The following is a 7,891-nucleotide window of genomic DNA, read 5'->3' as shown; positions in this document are numbered from 1 at the left end:
TCTATTGTCCACGACGTGTGGCTTGACGAGAAAAGCAGCTGTCGTGATGACGTTTGATGGTGCTCAACGGCCGTATTTAATGATCATGGGTATTAGCAAAAGTAGCAGATCTGAAAAATCCCCGGTATGGATCTCCTCGCTGGAAGGAAAATTGGGTCTGTGATAAGATGACAGACAGAGCGAACCGGGATGCTGACAAACCGTCAATGGAGACAGGTAGGCTAATTCAGCTGTATTTATACCCTAAGGTGTATTATCTTAAGTGGCTCCACCTGTGCTCCACCTCCTGGCTCCTCAGCGGCAACATCAACAAACATTCTGATGCTGCTATTATCATCGCTGGGGACTTTAACAAAGCCAACCACAGGCAAGTTATGCCTAATTTTTACCAACATGTATCCTTTTCAACCAGAGGACCGAACACATTGGATCATTGCTACACTCAGTTTAAGAATGCCTACAAAGCTCGCTCACTACCGGCTTTCGGTAAATCAGACCATGCCACCATTATCCTCAAACTGGAATATACAAAAATACTTGTTCAAGGTCCCCCAGTGCAGAGGGTGGTGACGCGATAGTCCGCCCATTCAGAAGCCATGCTTACAGGTGGCTCTTGATGATGTAGATTGGGACATGTTTAGGGCAAGTTAATCTGACGTCAGCGAGTTCACGAAGTAGCATTAAGCTTTGTTAATATGCTAAAAGAGCAAGCAACTGAAACAATATCTATAAGGACCTTCTCAAATCAGAAAAAATGGGTGGACAGAACAATCCGTGCCGCAGTAAACAATCCATGCCGCTCTTAAGCAAGTGAACGTCAGGAAAGCAGCCGGACCTCTTGAACCCTCTTGTCTGAATGACTATCATCCAGTTGCCCTCACATCAATAGTCATGAGGATCTTTGAGGGACTGGTTAAAAACTACATCTGCTCCTCCATCCTGGATATGTTGTACCCTCTTCAATTTGCTTATCACCCCAACAGATGCACTCTTGATGCCATCTCTCACAACCTGCACTATTCCCTAACGCACATTGACAGCAATAACAGGAACTATGTAAGGCTGCTATTTATTGACTTTAGCTGAGCATTCAATACTATAGTCCCCATAAAACTAGCTTCCAAACTCATGGACCTCGGCCTGAATTCTTCACTCTGCAAATGGATTCTTGATTTCCTCACTGGCAGACCTCAAGTGCTGAAAGTAGGCCAGTACACCTCCAACTCCATCACCCTAAACATAGGAGCCGCACAGGGCTGTGTACTGAGTCCCCTGATCTACTCTCTCTCTACACACATGACTGCATGTCTTCGCACAGCTCCATATCCAGGATTATATTTGCTGATGGTTCTGGGCCTCATTCTCAACAATGAGACTACATACTTGGAGGAGTTAGAGAAACTAACATCATGGTGTGTGGAAGATTTTTATTAGTAAGATTTTAATCAATCAAGAATAATCAATGTGAATCAAGCCATTTTTGTTGCTAGTTGTTTTTCCATTATAATCCTATAGGTAATGGATAGAAAGTTGCTTACGTGCTGGAATGTTCAGAACTGATGAGAAACATATGGCCAGAAAGGGCCTTTCGTTATACAAAAACAAGTAGGGGCCTCTCCTCCCTAGGGAGGGATCAAAATTGCAAGCATAAGGAAAAGTTTGACTATTTGGAAACGCCCCATATAGTGTATATAAGGAGAAACCAAACATTTCGAGAGATCTCCTTGCAACGAGCTCTCGGCTTTGTTTTGCTTAAAATAAAGTCTTTTGTTCTGAGAGAAAAATCCCTGACTGAGTTCGATTCTTTGGAGAACCGGCAAAATACACCACAGATTTGGCACCCCAGATGGGACTGGAAAGGAGCAGAGTGGACGACTGCTTTTGAGCTGACTGATGAGCAACACACACACAGTGGTGGCCACCATAGAATAAGGTAAGCATTTTTTGCTTATATAATTAGTGTGTGTTGTTGACTGGTCAGTTCTGAGTGGTAAGGACACTTAAAATCTGCTCTTCCAAATTTAGAAAAATAAAAGGATATCTAAATTGAAAAAGGGGTTTTACTCCAGAAGAAATAACTGCATGCACATATTTGGATTATTAATAGGAAGGCCTTGGAAGGCAACCTCGATTTAAGACAAATATGGTGTAGGCAGAAAGACCTGGCATGCTGTGTGTCTGTGTTTATTGGATAGCTGGGCCTAGGTAGGACAGTGATAAACGGATAAGCAGATTAAGGAATCGCGAGGAAAAGTCCCACGGATACCGCTTTGAGAATGTATAAGTGAAATTCTCGAAGGACAGAAATAGGTGGGCCCCTAAGGAGCTCTAGGTGAGCTGTGTTTTGTTGTGTGGATGTATTTGTGTCCGGACGAATGAATGTGTGAACAAATAAATTCTATGTTGGGTGGGTAAAAGTTGCGCACCATTCTTGGACCGTCACTTCAGGGTGGCTGGGTGGAGTTGGACACAACTAGTATCCACTTGAGAGGGATGAATGTATGATGAGCCTTGATAATAAAAGGACAATTAATGACTGATTATCCCTTAAATAAAGGGAAAAAGTATGCAAGAATAAGCACTCTAGCTCAATATAGAGTGCAGAAAGTGTGTATGAGGTTAGGAAAATAGCATCAATAAAGTTTGAACCAAGATCTATAATAGATTTTTGCATTTAGGATGTCTGGGGCAAAGGGGAGAAAATTTTCTGAGCTCAGCGCAGTGGGAGTGAGAACAAAGGAGGACGTTTCCACAGTAAAGTTGTATTACATGGGTGGAGCAAGAGGTGCTCTCCCCTCCTGGACCATCACTTGGGAGTGATCAGGTTACAGAGGCTGGTGTTGAGAAAGGATAAGTGCAGGAGCCCTAAAACAATAAAGTTAACTGAAGGATGGTTGTTTTAGAGAAAAATAAATACAAATGTTCCAAGAAATGGACTAATATAGAGATGGCAGATATGGTGGAATATAGATATAATAATAAATTAATTAAAATAAGATATGCATTTATTATTTAATAACTTGTCTGAATTTAAAGGAATTTAAAGAATTTAAAAGATGCACGTGCTTAAAACTTTATATCTAATATGTGAAGACATCTAAAATTTGTATCTTGTTATCCCTGGGACACAGTATGAAAGTTAATCCATTACAGAGTTTCAGAGATTGGGCTTGTGTAAATGTAAAAAATAAAAGAAATAACTTGTGCAATGTGGAATGAAAGCAAGATTGGGTGACCAAGTCAATAGACATTTGGATTCAAAAGCATATAGGCCTTTTATAATAGGAAGGGAACTAGTTGCTTAAAGAATTAAATTTAATTATTTTATTTACAATAATAGGAATTATTTTCTGTTGGTTAAGAAACATTAATTCACAAATACTAGATTATTCTGAATCATGTATGCAAATATAGAAGAAAAAATATGATTGAAGTCTTTATTTTACCATATGCATGTCATGCTGTTATAAAAGGAAGGTTTAATTTTATTTTATTGCAGTATATTTAGATAATAAAGGTAGCTGATTTCTGCATTTTGCAAGGAAGAAAAAATGCTTGCTATTTTCCTGCAATGAAGAACTCGCTTAACTAACAAAGAATAAGAGAACTGCTGTTTTCAACCAGATGATTTTGTTTTTATTAAGGGACCACTGAAAGAAGAGGTTGAAAAGTGAAAATTAGAAAAAGAGCTGATTGCTCAGACACAATTTGGTCAGAAGTTACATAGGTACATTTGATTAATGCAGTCTCTGAGTGTTAAACTTTCAGATGACTTCTGGAACAGTGCCTTGACAAAGGAAAGCAATGAAATGGAGTCTGTCGAGGAATGGCAAAGCAGCAAACACAGCTGCAGAGAGAAGAAGAGGGAGGGGCTGATGGATGTTCCCCTCCCCTCCTGAAAGAGAAGAACACTTTTCAGCATGGAGAAAGAATTAAAGCAGGAAAAGGTGAATCTTTCACTTGAGACTTTTCCTGAGGTTGAAAAGAACATTATGACATGCAAAACTCTGGCAGAAAACAACCAGAAGCCAGACTGAGAAGAAGCAGAGAAACAACGGAGACCGTACACCACAACATCAGGTCTTTGAGTGCCATCACAGACTGACGACCCAGTACAACAGCCCAGGCGGATGATCTGACCATAAGGACATCCATCCCTTCTGTGCACAGGTCCTGCATATTCAATGAACACTATAGAGACTGCTTCAAATGTTAATTATTTTATTTGATTATTTTATTTACTATGTTTTAATCTTGATTATTCACTGGTCTCACAGCATTTCTTTAAATTCTGTGTTTTAACTAACTCTCTCAATCTGCTTTTCAATAGGTACCAGTCCAGCCTCATGTCTTAAAGAAAAAATTATAACTTTGACAGACAGAAGTGAGTACTTGACTCACCAATCAGATAAACATGGAGCTGGATTTGGCATAGTAAGACAGTTTCATTAAACAACTAGGGGAAAATGCACAACTAAATACTTGACAACAATGCTGAGCGCTTTGGGAAAGAAGAGAATAAATAAATAAATAAAAAAGGGTATCTTGATGAACAATAGAAAAAATATATATTGTTGAGAAAATAGAAATATTGGTCACTCCATTTTGTTTAAAGGTAATTTTCTAAGGTAAAACTGAACTAAAATAATTTTAAATAAAAGATTATTCCAAAGATCCAAAATCATGTAATCACATATACTGTCGTCACTGGGGATAACAAGATGGAAATGTTGATGGCCATGGATCCAAGATTTACAGAGATCTCCAATCCTCTTCTCAGAGTCGCTCATGAGCAATAACAAAAAAGTATTTGACCAAACTTTAAATTAGACAAACACATGACATTTGAGAAATGATAATTGGCTCTCTCAAATGCCCAATGCCTAGGCCTAATATTCTAAACAAATTCATCTATGAGATTTTGAAAAAAGGAAGGAAAGAAAGAAAAGAAAAGTTTTTGGCAAAAAAAAAAAAAAAAAAAAAGGGGGGAGTGAAAGTGTGTGAAAAAGTATGAATGATGGTGTTGTATGGCATGAAAGAGAGTGTCTGACGAGACACTGAGGCAATTCAATCAATTTGCCCAAACAGCTGTATACAAATTTGAATGTGGGCCCACAGGGCAAATTTATGCCAAGTAAAATAATGACCAATGGATGTATTTGGTTAAGTTTCCTGGTCTGTACCTAGGTCTTTGTTGTGGCAGAAAGAAAAACAGTGCCACACATGCGCAGCGTATAACATGGGAAGGCAGAGCAGAGCAAAGCAAGCTTGCTCTGTCTACCCAACATTTAACTTTCTTTTCAGCATATCATGATGGAGCTGATTGTGTCAAAAGGATGAAATATTATCTTTCTGACTGTTAAAATAAATACAGTGGGTTGAGTGTTTTCCAGGTCAAAAGGCCTATGCTACTGAGCAAGATAGACCTAGATAAATTATCCAGTGATATAGTGGAACTCAGTTTTCAAAACAAAGAGATAACTAAATAAGCAAATTGCTGAGAATAAAATTGAAAGGGGAAAAAAAAATAGAAAAGACAGCATTGAAATTGTGAAAACTCAAAAAGGGGCCAAGACAGCCCTCAACCCACATTACATTTCCACAGGTCACACCAAGAAGGACGACTGGCAAGATGAACAAATTAGCATGCTTGATAACACTAACAAAAAATTCTTAAGTTTTCCATTTACAGGTGACAGCAGTTCCAGTAAAGCCAAGGAATGCTTCGCTCCATCAAAGGGAACCAGTGAGGGTGCAGTTATGAGCTCAAGGAAGAGCCTTGCATTAATCAGCAAAACGGTTACAGAGTGACACCTGAGTTCACATCTCTAACCTTAAAATACCCCAACCAGCTTCAACCACTCCACACAGCATGAAGTGAGGGATGAAGGGCGTGCTAGTAACGACCCACCCTTGCCAACGAGGGAAAGACCATTGCAACGACTCGCAAAGAGTCTCCCTGGTGAAGATGGAATGAGAGAGTGATGGGACTGCTACTGAGATCAAAATACTTGGGTGCAGATATGAGCCAACAAATAGAAAAGAAAATGTGGAAAGAGAATTTTAAGTAATGGTAGATGAAGAATTTGAAGGTTATGAGAAGGGAAATATGGATGTAGGAAGATTTGAAGGGAAAATAGAGCAACAAATAGAATGAAAGGAGCAAAATAGAAAAGCTCAAGATTTGTGAATTGAAGAAGGAAAAGTATGTGTTATGTTTGGGGAAAATGTTGTATTTATAGAAGGGAGCATTTAATGAAGAACTGATCAAATTGAAAAGGCTAAGAATGATAGATAAAGAAAATGTTGGAAAAGATAATAAAATGTAAGACTGGTTCGATTTACAGTTAGGAACATGTGGAGCATAGATTATAACTAAATAGGGAAAGTTTTTAGGAATTGCATTAATGACAGGATATTTACTATTTTACTGTATACTGCCTATATTGAGGTCACTAGTCAAAGTCACAGCTAAGCAAATTAAATTCAAAGATGTCAAGATAATGGGAAATTGATACATAAGGTATCTAAGCTGAAGATTAACTCTTATAATCTTGTGATATTCAATGTGTGATGTGATTTGTATTTGTATGTGTATGTATTTTTATGCCTTTTATACATAACTGTGATAACCAGGCAAATGCTGAACCATTTGCACATTCATGCTTTTGACAATGTTTACTATTAAAGAGGGGTTAGGGAGACTGGATCTTTTACTCACTCCTTGTCAAATTAGGAGAGAGATGTTTGGTCCAGTAATCCCTCAGAGTGGAATTTCATAATCTAGTCACTGGTGATAATACAATGTGACTTATTTAGTCACTAGGTAGTGTAAATAATATGACTGGATTATGGAGTAGCACTCTGGATAAGAATAATCAAATGTGAGACTCAAAGTCTCAAAGGGGAGAATATGTGGAAGATTTTTATTAGTAAGATTTTAATCAATCAAGAATAATCAATGTGAATCAAGCCATTTTTGTTGCTAGTTGTTTTTCCATTATAATCCTATAGGTAATGGATAGAAAGTTGCTTACGTGCTGTAATGTTCAGAACTGATGAGAAACATATGGCCAGAAAGGGCCTTTCGTTATACAAAAACAAGTAGGGGCCTCTCCTCCCTAGGGAGGGATCAAAATTGCAAGCATAAGGAAAAGTTTGACTATTTGGAAACGCCCCATATAGTGTATATAAGGAGAAACCAAATTGCATTTCGAGAGATCTCCTTGCAACGAGCTCTCGGCTTTGTTTTGCTTAAAATAAAGTATTTTCTTCTGAGAGAAAAATCCCTGACCGAGTTCGATTCTTTGGAGAACCGGCAAAATACACCACAGGTGCTAGAACAACTGTCTCTCTGAATGGGAGCAAAATTAAAGAGCTGATTGTGGACTTCAGGAAGAGACAGCAACAGCCCTATAAACTCCTCTTATGATCAGCAGGACCCCTGTGAAGAGGGTGAGCAGCTTCAAGTACCTTGGTGTAAACATCTCCGAGGACCTGACTTGGACTACCCACATTCAAACACAAGTTGATAAAGCCAGGCAAAGACTGTACATCTGAAGTGGGAGTGTTTAGGTGGCAGAGTATTCTGCAAGGTCTTAAAGCCTTCCTTTAGAGGCTACATTCGCAGTTCAAACAATGATTTGTGAAAAAAGAATTATTAATTTTTTATTTGTATGGTCTAGATGGCCATATGGCATATTCCTGCGAATACAAGACAAACTGTTTTGTAAAACTTTCATAAAGAACGCATCAGTGATGGCTTAAATACACGACAATTCTGTATTATAAAGAATGGTTGGCAACCTCATTTTGCATAGATTTTACTGAAAAGCGCTTAGGCTAATGTAACCATAAGATTTAAGATAAATGAATATGCTACCCGGGATAT

The sequence above is a fragment of the Carassius gibelio genome, chromosome B4 (genome assembly GCF_023724105.1).
Source record: "Carassius gibelio isolate Cgi1373 ecotype wild population from Czech Republic chromosome B4, carGib1.2-hapl.c, whole genome shotgun sequence".
Classification (NCBI taxonomy): Eukaryota; Metazoa; Chordata; class Actinopteri; order Cypriniformes; family Cyprinidae; genus Carassius; species Carassius gibelio.
This window is presented reverse-complemented; position numbering follows the sequence as displayed.